General features: G+C 42.2%; 1 long non-coding RNA gene across 1 annotated transcript in view; it reads left to right on the forward strand.

The window, feature by feature from the left end:
• The window catches only part of LOC310808485, a 33,498-nt gene extending 16,009 nt beyond the window's left edge, over positions 1-17,489 (forward strand). Inside the window, exons 2-3 of the long non-coding RNA XR_014554361.1 lie at positions 9,463-9,543; positions 17,430-17,489. This is a non-coding gene — a long non-coding RNA (uncharacterized lncRNA). The remainder of the gene's footprint in view (positions 1-9,462; positions 9,544-17,429) is intronic.
• The last annotated feature ends 1,152 nt before the right edge of the window (positions 17,490-18,641 follow it).

The following is an 18,641-nucleotide window of genomic DNA, read 5'->3' on the forward strand; positions in this document are numbered from 1 at the left end:
GAGATGCCAGCCAGGTAGCTTATCAAGCAAGTCTTGTAAGAAGGAGAGGGTCGCAGGGAGAGGGCTCTGAAAAGACACACACCACATCTCCAAAAGCCTCCATTTAAGGTCGTAAAGACCTAGGTAACATTCCACACGTTAACCAGCTAGGAATTATGTGCCTGCATGTGTCCTTAGCCTGTACAGGCGTGGTTGAATAGGGGTTCAGCGAATAGGTACACAGAGTGTCCAATAGTGAGGGGCCGAACCGTCAACTGAAAGAGAATTCACATTTTCACTTGATTTTGCACCTTGTTATGTGGTCATTATTGCCATGAGAGTTACTTACAAGTCATATGGCACTATTTGTGCTATGTTAGACTGGTTTTCTGAAGATACTATGACGTATGCATACATCAGTGAATTGTCACATCAAGCCAACATGAATATCTATTTTTTTCCTTGCAGTAAAATATTAGCTCATTTTAAAACTAAGGTATGATCACATTCTGGCCCTCTCCCAAAACACATTGTTTTCCTTTTTTCATCAACTATTTTATCAGATTGGGTCTTGGCAGCTGACACACCTTACAGTGAGCTTGTTAGGATGTAGATTTATATTTTCTCAGTTGAAACATGCTAGTTTTTTTTTTGTTCCACCTTTCAGCCGTGGTCATAAAGTATCCTAGCATAAGGCGGACATCCTGTTTGGGAAGAAATAGATTTTCTGGGAGTTGTTTGTTCAAGGCTGGTGGTGGACTTATTATTCATTTATTTCTTGGTGGATCATTTTATTGACATGTTAACATGTTTTATGACCTTTATTGTTTTACTGCTGTTTAAGAAACATTTTATTTAAACCAGTAGGATATGTATTTTTTCCACAATAAAACAAGTTGTGTTCAACAGAGGACTGCAGCTAGTCTCAAGAGTAAGTCTCATATGGTCATTTGATTGATATGAGCCAGATGTTCTCACCTATTTTAGTTCATAGTAGCTATGTCCCGTGTCACTTTGTTTTCCACCCACCTTACCTTATGATGTCATATTTTTCATGATTGCACTCAGACAATAGATTTTGGAAACATAAATCAACTTTAAGGCTAACTTGCAGAGCTCTGTTCAAAGCTCTAACTTATTTAATTTGAGTAGGGCCTTAGCTGGGCAAAGGAAAATGTTGGGCATTGTTCAAGAGCTCTGTCCAGGTGTCATGTTCTGCAGTCACACAGTGAAATGTCTTAATTCAATCCCTTACTGTACATGCTCATATGAGTTGATGTTGACCTATTTACTCTACAACAAGGTATAATTCATAATAATTTGATTTTATTAATGTATTTGCATGAGGCAAATGAAAGAGGATATTTTATTATTAATTTAGCTGATAATTGAGCTTTTTTTGCAAGGAAAACAACAGCCACAACAACAACCATAGATGTGGTTATTTTATGACTTTTGCTTTTGGAATGGTTGGTACTGATTACTGTAATGTGTATTCTTGTCTTTCAACAGTTGACTTTTTACTGTATGTAGGAAGAAAAAAAACGTTGCATCGACAACGTAGGATCAATTCCAAATGTGTGACCAAGCAAATACAGGATGGTGAACATCAGCGCACTGTGTTGCAATGGAAAGTATGCTATTGATCCTTGTGCATTAGTGCTCCACGATATTCAACCTCAGTATTCACTCTATATTAGAGGTACACTACAGTGTACTACAAAAAGGACAGTACGTCTAAACATACTGTAGTTTGTTCGTATTTATTTTCATTGTTTCTACTTCTAACGTTCCAGAATTCCAAATTTCACTCACTCATAGACACCTGGGGGCAGTTCAGCGGTGGATGTCCTATTAAAGATTATGATTTGTTTGTAGGGTATGTTTTGCCTTCAAGAGAAGGCATAAAGAATCACTGTAGTGGAACAACACCACATTGTTAGATTGCATGATCTTCCTCTTACCAATAAAGGATGTCTACAGACCTCAATAACGTCTTTTCTTTGAGTTCACAGTGTTCTGTATATAGTGCGGAAATCAAGTTGTTCATATATATTTCCACAATGAGTTTCCTAACTCAAATAAAGAGTTTATAAGGCTGCAACATATATATCCTTCACAGATATTTTTTTTTTTCGCTCACATTTTTCCTCAAGGGGAAAAAACACAATTACTCCATTGTGCTGTGCAGTATATCACATTCTGCACATTTCAGCCCAAGAAGAGAGGCACTGTTGTTTGTGGCATATGGCATCATGATAAATATGCTTTAGTGGAGGAGGGGAGGCCGTTCACTGTCAGGCCACAAATTGAATGAACTGTGGTGTGGTGATTGGATTAACATACTGTAAACAAAGGGTTGTTTTTTAGATATTCCAATTCAAGCATTTACGGATTAAATGGAGGTGGCCTGATAAATATTTCAAACATTTTCTACATCAGAGGAAAAGAGTTAGAAATGTTGATGATTGAGTGTGTTCTTCTTATTTTGGCCAATTTTGGAATGATCATCAGGACCAAATACTATACATTTTGTATCTCAACAGACATGTCACATGCCTACAGCCTAATGGTAATAAGTAATTCAAGTGAAACTCAGATTCATTCATGTTTTGTTGCAGTGCTTTGCCTCATCACCGAAACTCTGATAGTTTGAATAGAGCGCTTTAGTATTTGTTGACTCAATGGCACCCCTATTGTTCACTACCCGTTTCCCTGGGTCAGAACTTTCCATTAGGACAGGCTTTGCCACCACCAACTTGCTTTACCGTTCCATTGCTCACCCACTCTGGGGAAAAATATATTTGGCCAACACAAAATCTCTTGGCTTTATTTGAATCTATAGTGGTCTTCATAGAAGAATCAAATGTGTGTTTAACTGTGCATAGACACTGAAGAATTTGTCCAGACCGTCCACACAATATTTACAATGAACTAAAAAAGTTGATAGTTTCAAGATATTTGTGCTTGTTGTTTTAGGTAATTAAGAAACCAAATGCTGTGTCAGAGAAAGAAAGCTGTTGAACTGGGCCAGCAGCACATATACAGTACACATCCAACACAGAAATGACAGGAAACGTGTCTGTGACAAGGAAAACCCTGTCAGTGGCACACAGAAGAACGGGGAGTAAAAATAGGGCACTTGGCAAGAGAACAGGAAGTTGGTGGACAGTGGCTTCGAGTTGGGACTTTCTTCTGGAGGCCCAAGATAAGAAACATAACCTTTGCTTTCTGGGCTTTTGGATCAATCTTACGTTTTGTCTATTTGTATTATCTACCCCATTTCAAGTGTGTTGTTTAGTTCACCAAAAGGCTAATGGTAGTCAACTAGAGGCAGGAGTTTTTTATGGACTATTTGACCATACCATAAAACATGCCCTGGTTATATTCTACTATATACAACTAAGGCCTAGAATTCCTGAGTCTACCCACCCCTGTCTCCCATTTAAAACAGGGGGTCGTGTACAGTCTTGTGTGAGAGAAAGTTCCAGTATGGTAAAGACCTTACTTATCAGAGAATTGTGTCCCAGAGGTCAAGACCATAATATCTGGTCGTGGTCCAGTCATTAGTGAGGGTCAAGCGGTCAAATAGGTGGCACCCAGCGAAAGGCATCATTTGTCCCATGACTGAAGACAAACGATGTGTCCTGACTGTCCTACTCCTCCACAGATCGTTTCATTCATCTGTGTTTCTCGGTAATGGCTAATTACCTGTAATTAGTGAATCATGTCGTTTTAATGAAGATGCTAGGAGCTGCCAGAAGGAGCAGTCCAGATTCTGAATGATGTGCAAGACGGTGCAAGTCATTGAATTAAACGAAGCGAGAGTGGCCCACTTCCATTTCGTCGGCATGCACATGCATTTGACATTTTGACAAAACCTCTTAGGGCATAGATGAAAAGTATACTGTAAATAAAGATGTTATTCAGTGGCTGCTTGTTGCCTTCAAACCTGCATTTTATAGAGGTATTTCAGGTAGCGTAAAATCAGCTTAGTAGCTCTATTTCACTCCATGTCTTGCCCTGCATTTTTCATATCTTACCATCACTCTAGTGACATCATCATCACCTTTCCCTACTCTGAGGGGCGAGTGTGAGTTATTACATCAAAGCAGGCTAATGGGAGAGATGATAGCCGTGTGTGTGTGTATGTGTGTATGTGTGTATGTGTGTATGTGTCCGTGTGTCCGTGTGTCCGTGTGTGTGTGTGTCCTCTCCCTCTCCGCACAGTCACTGTTTAATCTGGCCCAGTGGCGTGCCATTGGCCCGGCTAATCATAGTCTGTCTGTAGGAGCACGGTGAGCCAGGGGAGCACGCCGTCGCTAACAGTGCCTGACAGACTCATTAGTGAGACCTGGCACTGAGCTAGCAAGACTCCACAACGCACCCAGGCACAGACTTGGGCACATACACACACGCTCACACACATACTGTACGCAGAAACACGCTCACAGAAACGCATTCAAACATACACACACACACACACACACACACACACACACACACACACACACACACACTCCATGTGTGAGAACAAGGCAGCCGGTGACCCCTTGCAGTCGCAGCCCAAACACGAGCGAGCACTGGGAGAGCATCTGGGAGGGAGGGAGGGAGGGAGGGAGGGAGGGATGGAGGGTGGGAAAAAAGGAGAGGTGGGGAAGAGAGGAGAGGAGGGAGGGAAGGGGACAGGGGAAGTAAACTGTCTGACGCAGCAACTTTTCTCATTTCTCAATTCATATAGACTGTCAAATGACTGTTTCAATGGACTCTCATGGTATATAATCTACTTAATGGAGAATACGTATATATTCTATGTAGAGCTTTTATAGATTGGCCTCATTATAGTGCAGTGGATTCAGATGTGGGACTGCAGTGTGTGCCTCATGTTGATACTCTAGATAGAAATTCATTCTAAACTGTTTCCCAATCTAGAATGAATCCGTATACATTACATTTTGAATCTCAAATGTATACGCGACTAATGGGAATGGCTTTTGAAAAGCACGCATCGAGGTTGACTCTTTAAAACAACCATATCAGTCTTTTTCACCTCAAATAGTATGGGCTGGTGTTCGGCCCAGTAAGCATAGACCATGAGATGCCCCTACACCCCGATAACTGCATGCTGTATGCAACTTATGAGCTGCATCGTCACCCTGCCAAACCTATGACCTACTACAATGATGGATCCTTTTACCCAAAATGTATAACAAGAATTAAGAATGAGATGAACTTCTATTGGCTGGTAAAGACTGCTAATTGTTTGCGGTATGATTGTGGTTTTGCTATTATGATGATATGAAGGGTTTCTCGGTCTTCTGTACTGTACGTGTGGATGAGAGCAGAGAGACACAGAGAGGTGGACTGTTGCACCTGGCACACACTGATGGGCAGATTCTAAGAGACAAGCTTTCCTTGCACACAGGGGTTAATTGCAGGTCAGGTGCGTTAGACGAAGTCAGTGGAAACATTTGGTTCGGCTCACTAACAGGTGATGCAAAACAGGTCAGAATGTAGTCAAGTATGGGCAAGGCAGCTGTTAGGTCCCTTGATACACCACCGCACAGCATGAACACACATGCTTGCGTACATACACGTGCACATGTACATGCGGGCACGCACACACAGACACACACACACACACACACACACACACACACACACACATACAGACGCACACACGCATACACACACACACACACACACAATTCACCAGTTGAGCTGTTTCACCCATTGTGGGCACTGCTAAGATAACCTTCCAGTCAGTTACTTCAATCCTGTAGAGTAGCTGTAACATGTACAACCTTCTCTGACGACCTTGTTTCACCCAAAACCAAATCAAACAGGCTTTAATCTTCTCTCCCACTGTACACAGAGGCTGAATCTACCTTCTCAAAGTCAGAGGAGCACAATGGCTTTTTGCTCTGTGCTACGCTCCCCTCTCCCCTGCACAAGGCTCTGACATTGAGGGAATGTGATGTGATGTATTGTAGTGAATAATGTATTCTGCAAGGATTGTACAGAGCGAGCAGAGCAGATGGCAGCAGGTTGGTGTGTGTGTGTGTGTGTGTGTGTGTGTGTGTGTGTGTGTGTGTGTGTGTGTGTGCGTGTGTGCGTGCGTGCGTGTGTGTGTGTGTATGCATGCATTTGTGTGTGTAGGGGGAAGGGTGAAGGGTGATGAGGGTGTGTGTGGGGGTTGGTGTTTGAGCTTCCTTTGTGAAGATAAAACATGCAAATGGTGGATTATTTTAATGCATTTTTTTCTAGAGCTGAAGCTGTAATCCCTAAAGCAGTTTGAAATGAAAATAGTATATGTTTTCTTTCAAAGTAACCCCTCCCCCTTTTTTCCTGATGGGAATTTACAACTACCAGCTGTCTAGGAATGTGATCCTTTGCACTTTAATTTCACTGTGGCGTAGTTACGGCAAAGGGAGTGATTGCATCACCATAGCATTGAATTGACTAAACCTAGTGGGGCCCAAAACTGTACATGTTGTGTATAGATAGAATGAATGGATGAACCATATTGTTTCGGCTTTGAAGATAATGATGGTTGAAGAATGAAGGGGTGTTTTAGCACCTTCTGTATTTCCTACCAAACAGTATTGAAAAAAGGATGCACACACACCCACATCCTAGTCACTCTGTTGATGTTATCCCCTATAGAGCAAACAGATGGTAAAAGCTATTTGCACTCACTTAGATGATGCTGTATATATGGTCTAAGTATACCAGGAGGTATAGGAGGGAATTCTACATGGGCTTGCACTGAAACAGTGCCCTTGCTTTTTAAATTAAAATAGCCTACTGGTCCATTGCATTCAGTTGGTTGGAACAAAAGTATAGTTTTGTGTTATATTATATTACAAGTTATATGAAATCATCATATATATCATCATATCATACTCTCTGTAGTTATATAATATCTCAGTTGTTATTTTGTATCAATCAGTTATCAAATAGCATTTTTCTGTTTCATAACGGTTATGGTGGGGAATGATGTAAACACTGTAGTAGGGGTGTGTGTGTGTATGTGTGTGTGTGTGTGTGTGCGTGTGTGTGTGCGTGTGTGTGTGTGTGTGTGTGTGTGTGTGTGTGTGTGTGTGTGTGTGTGTGTGTTGTGGCTCAGATGGAATTCCCTACAGGGCTTACACACTCCGAGTGTGTGGCGATAGCCTGCGAAAGCCCCAGGTCTTCCATTTGGGTGTGAATTGCTAAATGGGATATGCTGTAGCTAGTTCAGCCACAACAACACATACTCCTAGAATGTACTATAGCAGATAGCTGAATTATGTTCATTGATGCTTCTGTTTGTAGCTGCCAATCTTTAAATCACTCGGAGTAACGAAACAAAACTCTGAGGGTGTTAAAAAGAAAAGAGATCAAAGTGAACGTCTCCTTGTGTTTCTCATATTCGGGACAGCGGGCATAATTGAACCAATGTATTTAAGTATTTTACAGCGATGACTCACAGTCTCTGTGGGATCTTTGATAACTGTACTTAGAGAAATGTGGCCCAAGGCAATTCATTAACTGTAAATAATTGAGAAGCTGGGCAAGAGAAGCACTAAGGTGAAATGTGCCTTATTATTTCATAAAGTTTGTGTTCTTAGGGCTTTCCAGTTAAGAGTATTAAAAATGCACAAGCCTCCGACAAATTACTTACTAGAAAGATTTGCCACAGGCCTTAATAACTAACCATTCATCTCCCATTGTTTCAAATTGATAAAAAGATGTTTCCTTTTATCCAGTATTATTTTCATTCTGTGGATAGGTCTTGTATCTTCTCTTTTTTTAATGTTTAATTGCTCAAATTATTTGAGGCATTTACGTAAGCAGATACTCTTATCCAGAGTGGCTTACAATACGCATAAATGGAGAAACTGAAACAACCCAATAATACATTGCATTGTACTGTACTTATCAACCTTCCTCAAAGACTACAAGTATTCCATTAAATGTATAAACCAAATGCCATTATGATTTTGCTAATATCTACCTAGCATTTTTCAATTATTTGGATTTATGTTTTATGTGTTTGTCGTTAAATTACCTATAGATCAAAGCAGAAGTTGCCCATTTATCAACCAACAAACAGAATAAGAACAACAAAAGGTAATGATTATAATAAATAAAATTCGGCACCCCCGCCCCCAAGTGAATACCTCTTGTGGTTGTGTCCACCCAGCCCCCAGACATATCTCCATATCAGTGAGATTGGATTGATCCACTTGTTCTCTCAACAGGGGGGGTAATGGAGCTCTTCATTGAGCCAGGCTGGCGACAAGCCTGTAGATGAGTAGCCAGGGCTCACACACGCCAGCTCTCCTAGGGGAAGTCTCGCTGGCAAACAAACACATCTGCCTTGTGCCAATGCTGAGTGCAGCGGCGTCTCTTTACCGCAGGGATGCTCTCACAAATGGAGTGTGTTTACATTAGCTAGCGCCAGCCTAATTTGTCATCTGTTTACAACCCCATATCAGTTTTATGATGGTTTACCACCCCCACCCCCACCCCCCCCCCTCTCTCTCTCTCTCTCTCTCTTTCTCATTCTTTTCATTTCTCTCTCATTCTCTGTCTCCCTTTGTCTTTTCTCACCTCACTTAGTACTGGGCTCAGAGGTGCTCATACATACAGTATGTGGTTGGTACAGGTTTATGGTGATGCAACGTAAAGGCCACTGAGGCTTTATTTAACATTTTATATACCCTCAAACCACATGACACATGAGAAATGGGGAAGTTACCAAAGCCCCAATTGGTTAGAATGCATTTTCTTATAAAGTGATAATGACCATAATGCTTTGAGGTCCTGTTTTGTGTTGTGCGTGTGCAACTACTGCACATACTGTGTATCCTAGGTGATGCTCAGTACTTGTATAGTGTCTCAAGTGTGAGATGTGTGGTCAGAGTTGTGCTTTTCTTGCGTAAGTGTGTGTGTGTGTGTGTGTGTGTGTGTTTCTGTGTGTGTCTGTGTGTGTCTGTGTGTTTCTGTGTGTGCATGCATGCTTATGTTGGTTTATGATGGTTTCCATTCATCCTAACTCTTATACACTGCTCAGTTTTGCTTAGACAGCCACTATGAAACTACCAGGAGCTTCAGTGGGCTCTTCTTTAGTCTCAAGAGAGCTGGCTCAGTGCCACTGTTGAACCCCACTGTCTTCTTGGGGGTTGGGGTGGGGACCACAGGGAGTGGGCGTGATGGGGGTGGAGGGGTATGTCAGCTCATTAACCTCCATTCTTCCCCAGCGCTGCTCTGAGTAGAATCACTGTTTAAGTCTCATGTCATTACCCCTCCCCCTGCACGTGTGTGGCGGCCGTCGAGGGGATGGGGGGTGAGACTAGGGAGAGAGGGGGAGGGTATTGGCGCTCAATATGTTTCTTTTTGAAATGCCCTGCTTGTTTCTCAGAATTTGAAGCCTCTTCATCAACTTTCTCCCCTTTTTTCTTCTTCTCCATCCTCTCTCTCTCTCTCTAACCACAGGCCCGGTACGGTGTGGGTGAACGAGGGGTTAGGCTCCTCCACGGTACCCCACCCCCAGGCTCCAACCCAGCTGCGAAAAGGGTGAGATTCTAAGGCTCTCCTATAACCTCCCTCTCTCTTGGTTCTAAAAGCCCTCAGGTTTCAAGGGTGTGCCCCAGGGGTTAGTGCTGAGCCTGCTGAAGGTTCAGAGGTTGTGATCTGGGGATAACACTCCCTAGAGTCAATGTATTAGTGTCCCCACACACACACACACACACACACTTGCAAACCATTGTATTATAGACCCCACTCAAATCTTAAAATTGAAACACAGAGGCACCAGAACACATGCATGCAAGCAGACACCCATAGAGTTTGTAGCTAGATGTTCACTGCTAAATGTGGTTCATTTATTTATAATTAAAGCAATGCAAACACCTACAGTATGTGTTTAATGTATTTCAAAGGTGTGAAAAACTCCTCTATAGTTAATTTAATAGGGTGACAATATTTTAGAGGTGGACTCCATAAAGCAACTCCATAAAGCAATTGGCATTGGGGTTTTGCCAACATTTTGTTAGCTTGTGCCACATCATTTCCCTGTAAATTGCCAGTCATGTATTTTCCTCTGGCCATTTCTTTATTTAGCTGGAACTAGTGCAAGGGAATATGCTCTTGGCAACAACCATTGTAATTATGATCAGATATTGTATCATGGTCATTAACATGTACAGTTGGGTTTTCCCAAAGCCATGTTTATAATGGTTGTGCTTGATATTATTGTGTAATTCATGCAGTGTACCTCAGCAAGCTACACCTAGAGTGTGTTTATATGTTGTTATTGTGCTCCCATTATTTCTATTTTAGTTGTTTCCCATTGATACCTTTATGGAAATTGTAAGAAAAGCACCACACACCCTACTGAGTTCCAATATAGGCGAGAACATTTTATGAAAACCACTCCTCCACTCTGTACCCAATACGTCCAATCCATAAGTCAACCATGTCGTCTATTTCAATAAGATGCAACAAGGCACCGACACAGAATACCTTTTGCAGCCAAACCAAGGAGAAAAGAAAAGGCAGCAGATGTAAATAGACTGATACATTTCCTTTGCTTGTAATGATTTATTTTTGTCACTGCCAGAACAGTCAAACTTTATCCCCGCTTTTTTTTTCCTCTTCTTCCTTTTCTCTTTCATACTTCATTCTGTGCAGGGAGGCAAGAGAGCAGTAGATTGCATTAAGATAACCAATTATATGCTAGAGGAAACCAGAACTTTTTTTTCCACTACAGTTATCTGATGTTGCGGCGAGCAGAGGCAAAGGGCTGGGGTAATGTGACATTCACTCTGCCCATTATCTCCCCCATCGCTGTTTACCAGATTCAGTTAAAAGTGGGTTCTGCTCTACATCCTCTACCCTGCCAGAGAAACCTCACACACCTTCCCCCCCACCCCTCCCCCCTCCATGGCTGCACCTTACCGTTAAATTTGAATGTGCGTATACGTGTGTGCCTTTGTGTGCACAAGTGTGTGTATACACAGTACAGTATGTTCGTCTTGTGGGTGGGCGCTTGATGGTTAGATGTCTTTGTTTATTCATACCTGTGTGTGTGTGTGTGTGTGTGTGTGTGTGTGTGTGTGTGTGTGTGCTTGTGTGTGTGTGTGCTTGTGTGTGTGTGTGTGTGTGTATGTGTGTGTGTGTGTGTGTGTGTATGTGTGTGTGTGTGTGTGTGTGTCTGTTCAGTGCTTTTTATAGGCATATGTCTGCACAGTCTGTACACTCCCTTCCACCTAAGAAAGTGTTTCCCTCCTCATGCTAAGGTTAAGGTGCTTGCCAATGGTACTTCAATGGTACTTCAATGGTACTTCATAGTTACAAATTTCATGTGATGCTATGGGGCCTGATGCTAAGGAAGTGTTTCCCCTGACACTGGTTAGCAGGCAGGCCATCAAAGGCCTCAGTGGCAGGATGAGGGAAGACAGTGTGGGTGGCACTTGGGTCAGAGTCTGACACATTTTCCAGGATACTGTTGAGAGAGTTTCACACACACACACACACACACACACACACACACACACACACACACACGCACACGCACACGCACACGCACACTCACACACAGGTGTCCTCTTTTGTGTGTCCTCTATTTCTCTCTATCTCTCTCTCACCCACTCTCTCTCTCTCACCCACTCTCTCTTTCTCTCTCTTTCTCTCTCTCTCTCTCTCTCTCTCTCTCTCACAAACACACACACACACTCACACACACACACACACACACACACACACACACACACACACACACACACACACACACACACACACACACACACACACACACACACATACACACACACCTGCAAATATAAACATAACAGAAGATCTGCAAATATAAACACATACCAAGACCTAAGCCCTCATGAAAGTTATTAATCATAGAGCTGCAATTTTTTTTTTATTTCCTGTCCCCAATTCTGGGCTGTCTACTGGCTAGATCATGCATATTAGGGGCAATGTTCAAGGTATTTCATTTTGTACTGTGATCTTAATGTTATTGTGTGGCCTTGAATCTCCAATAGAACTTGAGCTAACTCTAAACTCCATCTGTCACTGTAGTCAAATGATTATTTCATATGTGGAGTGAGTCAAACGTTTAGAGTTTATACTTGTAGGTGATAGATTGCAAATCATATTATATGCCAAAAAAGACTGAAAACAAGTCTGAAAACGGATTCAATCTTTCTTTAAACTATTGACCTGCGAGCGTCGCTTGAATGGAGGGTGGCTATTTTCATAATGGAGATGTTTATCCTATTTTGAATACTCGCAGTGAAAACAAGACCTTATTTCGAGTCACCCCACCCAATTCCATTCCACACACCCATTTTCTTTTCAATCTCTCTTTCAATCTCTCTGTTGTTCTGAGTCTCTGCTGTTTTGTGGTTGTTCCACTGCAACAGAAAGTGGATGAGTAACAACTATCTCAGTCTGCCATTTTTATTTTTACACCCCCACGCTATATGTGCCGGAAACAGTGGAAACTTGCACCTGTAGTTTGTAAAAGTTCTGAACAGGGTTAGTGCTCTTCAATGAGGGAACAGCTAAATCAATATCCCAAATAACTACAACAAAACATTTTTTCATCACTCTTTGGAAGGATAGTTGACTGAAAGATTTTGGTTTCATACAGTTGTACCTTAATCCTGTATGTCTTTTAAATCCTGTATGTCTTTTATCATGTATATTGCTGTCTTGCTGTAAAGGTTGTGGAGCAAGCCTTTCTTAGTTTGTTGGTAGTAGTGAGGCCCTGAGGTTAGCAAATAGGCCTCCGTCCTGAGTGGAATACTATCCTAATGGCACTTACTGTTGGGAGACACTCACCCCTTTCTTGCTTGCATTGATGCTTTATCTATCATAGGGATGATCATACTATACATTTATTTACAATTAGTACATATGTCATTTGCAGTTTGCAGATGTCCTGGTAGTACAGTAGAGTTGAGAGAACAGAGGTTGAATTGAGGCAGTGGTGGATATGTGTGTGTGTGCATGTGTGTGTGACCTCAGCTAGGCTGCAGCTCTGTGTAGTCAGGATCAAGCTCTCAGACCCAGGAAGAGGCCCTGTTTCCCTTATCTAACGACAACAGAGCATGTGTCGCCATGGCCACGGGCTGCGCTCTTTATGGGCTTTGTGTGTGTGTGTGCGTGTGTGTGTGTGTGTGTGTGTGTGTGTGTGCGTGTGTGTATGTGTGTGTGTGTATGAGTGCGCGCGTGTGCGTGCGTGCGTGCATGCGTGTGTGCGTGCATGCTTCATGGCTATTGTTTGCTTGGGGCGTGGTAAAACATCAGAATTGTCACTGTAGTCACACTCTCCTCTCCTCCTCTGCAACTCTGAAAGCCTTTTTTCTTGTGCTTATTTTCTTTCTTTCTTTCTTTCTTTCTTTCTTTTCTCATATGCTTTCTTTCTTTCTTTCTCTTTTTCCTTCTCTTTCTGCCTGTCTTCCTTTGAGCTGGGAGTGACAAGTAGGGCCCCCTCAAAATTCAGAGACACATCGGGATTGTCTCAGGTTGAGGTTTGCGAGGACCTTCTGCAGTTAATTGCACAGAAAGAGAAAGGGAGAGGGGGAAGATGGAGAAGGAGGGTGCTCAAACAGACATACATATTGCATGAGTCCCCCCCACCGCACCCCCTTTCTTCACAGAATGGCTGAGCAGTGCTTATTAATTCCGCTCGGTGGAAGAATTATTTTTAGAGAGTTAGTGTACGGGCAAAGGCTTTTAAAGTCACAAGTATTACACATTCTCCTTCTACACTCTCTTATATACATTTGGAAAGTTTTCTGTCCACCGTGGTACTATGACACATTGTGGCCATTAGCAGACATGCAGAACTTAGGATCTGGTTTTGACGTTTCTTAGCTGTGAACAGCTATGAATGAGCTACATTATCATGACAAAAAGCAGTAGCTCTTTCCTCATCTTATTGTTTCTATGCAATATGCTGTTTGAGGAATTGATATCCTGGAAATATTTTATAGCACTTCTATCTCACAGTCTGCAGCATTGGAGTCACTGGTGTCAGCAGTAGCATCCATCTGTGTCATGGATATTTGGAAACCCAGCTTTACGTTATGAACATTCATTAGATTGTTTCCCTGTGAGATTGTCATTAAACATTGTCATTGTATGTTTCAAGGTTAACACCAATATGTGACATGCCATGGCTAGTCTACTGAAGTTTTTGGAATCGTCACTATAATTGTTGGATAATTGACATGCAAGTGCATACAGTACCCCCCCCCCCCCCCCCCCCCCCCACACACACACACACACACCTTCGACAACCACAGCCCCATATGTCCCATCGAAGACATTATAGTTTTATGTATAACCCATCAATCAAAGGGTGTCTTCAATGCAGTCTGTAATTTTCCTCAAATCCAGCAAGCTGAGATAGATGAAAAGATCCCACCATTGTATTCCACCATTAGCACTCTGTAAATATTACATGTATTCCCTAGATACGCTAGTTAGCATTACTTCCACCTTGAGGGTTCATTATTTTTGAAGCACCGATCTCGTCGATGATGGCAAGGCGTGACCTAGTTTTAGGCCGTCACTTTTTTTTTCTCTCTGTCTCTCTTCCTCTCTCTCTTTCTCTCTCACAGACACACACACTCTCTCTCAGTTAATTCTCTCTCACACACTCTCACTCATTCTCTTTTTTCTCTCTCTCTCTCTCTCCATCTCCACCACGTGTCACACTGGGAAACATTGCGAGCGTCAGTCCCTGCTGAACAATTACCATGCAAAGCAATCCAAATAGAGATGTTTGCCGAAAACAACATGTGTGTAATTACTGCTTAATGAGCCCCTTGTCTGGGCAGAATGCACAATTAGACCAGCGATGGGGAAGCAATGCCAGGGCCCACTGGAGAGAAAGAGAGAGAGAGAGAGAGAGAGAGAGAGAGAGAGAGAGAGAGAGAGAGAGAGAGAGAGAGAGAGAAAGAGGGAGAGAGAGAGAGAGAGAAAGAGGTAGAGAGAGAGAGAGAGAGAGAGAGAGAGAGAGAGAGAGAGAGAGAGGGAGGGAGGGGCAGAGAGAGACAGAGAGAGGGGGGAGAGGCATAGAAAGAGGAAGAGAGAGAGGCAGAGAGGATGATTCCTGCAGTGAATGTGGAGTAATGGCTGCGCTGATAGCATTCAGCCGAGGATAAATTGGCATTTTAAATGGGAGAGAGGCAGTGCAAGGAGAGCTATAGAAGATCAGGGGAAAAGCCTTACATTGGAATATATGGGCAGCCATGTTGAGGCACAAAATGGCTGACCTTTCTCTGTTGTCTCGAGGCAATTTGATTATTTGATTTCTTCTCTGCTTCATGTTGAAAAGATTTATAGTTTTATTTTGTATACATTTTGTTCATTGATCAAACTTTAAAACAAGCCATGGTAAAAAATCCCAAAAAATTGCACCATTTGTTTTCTCTACTGCAAGACCTTTCATGGATCAAGGCTTAGGGTCTGTTTCAGCCTGAGAGGACCTCTTGAGCTTGATTTACGTAATATCGATGAGTCTTTCATAAGATTCTTACATGCGTTTAACCAAGGTCTCAATCACTTAGTCCCTCTTATTGATTTAAATGATACTGGTGGAGGTAGAAATCCTAGAAATCCACCAGCCTCCACTGGTTGAATGGCTTTAAAAGAATAGATACCCCAAGCCTCATCAAGCTAAATGTCCTTCCACCATGTCTACTGGTATTACCTATTTAAAACAAAAATAATGCTTACTGTAGCATTCAGGCTTAAGTCTTCAGCAAGATTCTCAAAAATAGTTTTTCAGCAACTAATCGATATGCAGTTGTGGTAAATGTGCTAGATAACATCTGGCTGACATGAAACTGAGTCAGGTGTCATTGAGACATCATATTTATGTGCCTTGGTGTGGTGAATGTATGTGGACGAATATTAATATATTCATTAGAATAAGCAAGTAGACCTCACAAGGTTTTCCCTGAAATGCATCATTACCCAACCATTGCCTGAGGCCACTTCTCATTCCCTAGTCATTACTAGCAATAATCTGGTGTAATTTTTGTGAATCTCTCCCCCCCCCCCCCCCTCTCTCATCTCCTCTTTCTCTTTCTTTGAGAAAAAAAATATCTAAATGTATTTCATTATATTCTTCCATTGTGGCTATTTGATTTCATCCTCAGGGATTGTATCCATTAGTCCTCTCAGGTCATTCTTTCTGAGATATTCTATGACCCATTTGTGTTCACTGATATTCTACCTGTGTTTATATACTGTATAGCAGACCTTCAATCCACTTCCAGGAGCTTAAAAGAGACCACCCATGTCCCTATATCTCCACATCTGTGGAATTTTAAATGGAATGCTGTCTAGTTTGATCATGTTTTCCATGCTGTCTGTTCCCACTCACTCCTACATTGAGATAGCTAGGTGATGTGGCCTGTGCTTTGCAAAGAATGGGTTTAGTCAACAAACAAGAAAAATGGTGCTACATTACCTAAATACAAAATACTGTCAGTGCCATGGGAAGTGGAAGGTCACTCACAAATGTCTCTTTCTTTGCCATAAAATGGTCTCGATTACAATAATTGCTGATAAGTGTGCAGTCCTGAGCAATCCTCTAGCAGCAATACTCTAGCAGCAATCCTCTAGCAGCAATACTCTAGCAGCAATACTCTAGCAGCAATACTCTAGCATAGTAGCATACTAAGCTTGGGCCATCTTTTACTTTCTTCATGGCAAGAATCAGATTTTAGATGACTTTAGTAGTGATTGAAGCCTATGTTCCAACAATGGGAAGACTGACAATGGTGTGCTCCAACCAAAGAGGGACACTTGTCGTTAAGTGCTGCGTTGACTTGGATCTGAGCCCTCAAAGAGCCTCTTTCTGAGAAGGAATCTCTCCAGGGGCTGCTTATTAGCGGGCAGTCACTGCCATTCAGCCAGCTAGCATGTAGCCATGTATCGCTGTAGTTAGCCTGATCTATCCCAGACGCCCTCAGGGTCAGAGGTCAAATGCGGTTGTGTTGTCACCTGCCCTGTGGGTTAGCACTGTTTTGGCACCTGCAGCAAAGTGTTTTCTCCACATTGATTAACAGACTCCTTATTGTCCACCTCATGCGAGAGACATGACATGCCCTCCCTTCAACCCCACACACACACATGCACACACACACACACACACACACACACACACACACACACACACACACACACACGTACCGCATGGAAGACTCCACAGGGAAAAGCCATCGCTCGTCACTCGGCTCAACTAGCCTAATTACCGCCCCGCTGATGATTAGTAATTACTGTCGCGGTGACGAGGTTTAGCGAATGTGACGCTAAGTCATTAGACTCAAGCTTCAGGCCACCCGCAAAGCCTTCTCTATTTCTTTCTCTCTTTTCAGAATTCCAATTGACACAATGTTTGTTGTTCTTACTATTTCTGTTCACAGTTTGATGGTGACAACATGTACATGAATGACAATAACCAGGAGTTTCGGTCACCAAACCACGTAAGTTGGCCCACTTTACAATGCTTTAACAGTTAACTGTTTGGTGTATATGTGGTACCTAATAACATTCTAAGTTACTTAAAACACCAATCTTGATTTTTGACAAGTGCTAAGTGCTTACTGATACAGTAGCATTGATAACTTTTTGTGTAAATTTACATAAAATAGTTTATATTATTTGTTATGTAATGCCATCGGAAGTGTTACTGAAACCCATATCGACCTACAGTAGGAGGTATGGTTGTGTATGGTAGCCTGTTAGAATGTACAACACCAGGGCCAGCCAGACACTCAGTTGTTAGGACAGGAGGGACGCAGAGCACTCACAGCTGGAGGAAAACACATGGGTCGACATATGGCAGAGTTTGGGTTCCAGGATTTGTTGATACAGTGGGAGCCCTTCATGTTTTAACAAAACACAACAAAGTTGTGACTCCTCATCAATTAACACTTGGCTTAACACTGAGAGAGTGCAGGAGGCAAAGGGCTGGAGCATTAGGCCTGAGTGGAGCCCCTGTTCTACTTTCACCACTAAGGTTGTCATTTCTTTGATGTGTGGATCGAGGGTTTAAAATTAGGGGTCAAGGGAGGGATTTAGAGGCTTATTGTCTAGTCTTAGCTCACTTCAGAAGCACCAGGTCCGCTGTTTGAGTTTGATGCCTTGATGAAGTACTGGTCATTGGACACACATTGGCTGTTAACCGACTGGCATGTAACTGTTCAGTCCTGTTGTCTGTCATGGTGGTTGTCATATCATATGTAAATCAACACCTCCTACTTACTGTAGACTTTTCAAGGTTATGTCAACTGTTATCACTGTGAACAGAAGGCCTTTCTCAAAAAACGTAAAAGATATCTCGAGTTGAATCCCTCAGTGACAGTGTCTGTTAGCGGTATTCAAGCGTCAGACTAGTGTTTGTCTGGTCTATACATATGGTCTCTGGGGAGTACTCAGAGCACAGGGTATAGATGGTTGACTGTGTGTGGGATGTTTCTGTTTTTTTATATCAACTCCTTAAGTGCGTTATCATTATGTGCTTATGAAAGTATGAAACAGATATATCTATCTTTCTGCATCAAGTTTTCAACTCTTTTTTAGTTTTAAAGGATTTTATTCATCATGTATTTATATAGGGAAAGCACCTTGAGACC

The sequence above is a fragment of the Argentina silus genome (assembly GCF_951799395.1).
Source record: "Argentina silus genome assembly, chromosome: 8".
Lineage (NCBI taxonomy): Eukaryota > Metazoa > Chordata > Actinopteri > Argentiniformes > Argentinidae > Argentina > Argentina silus.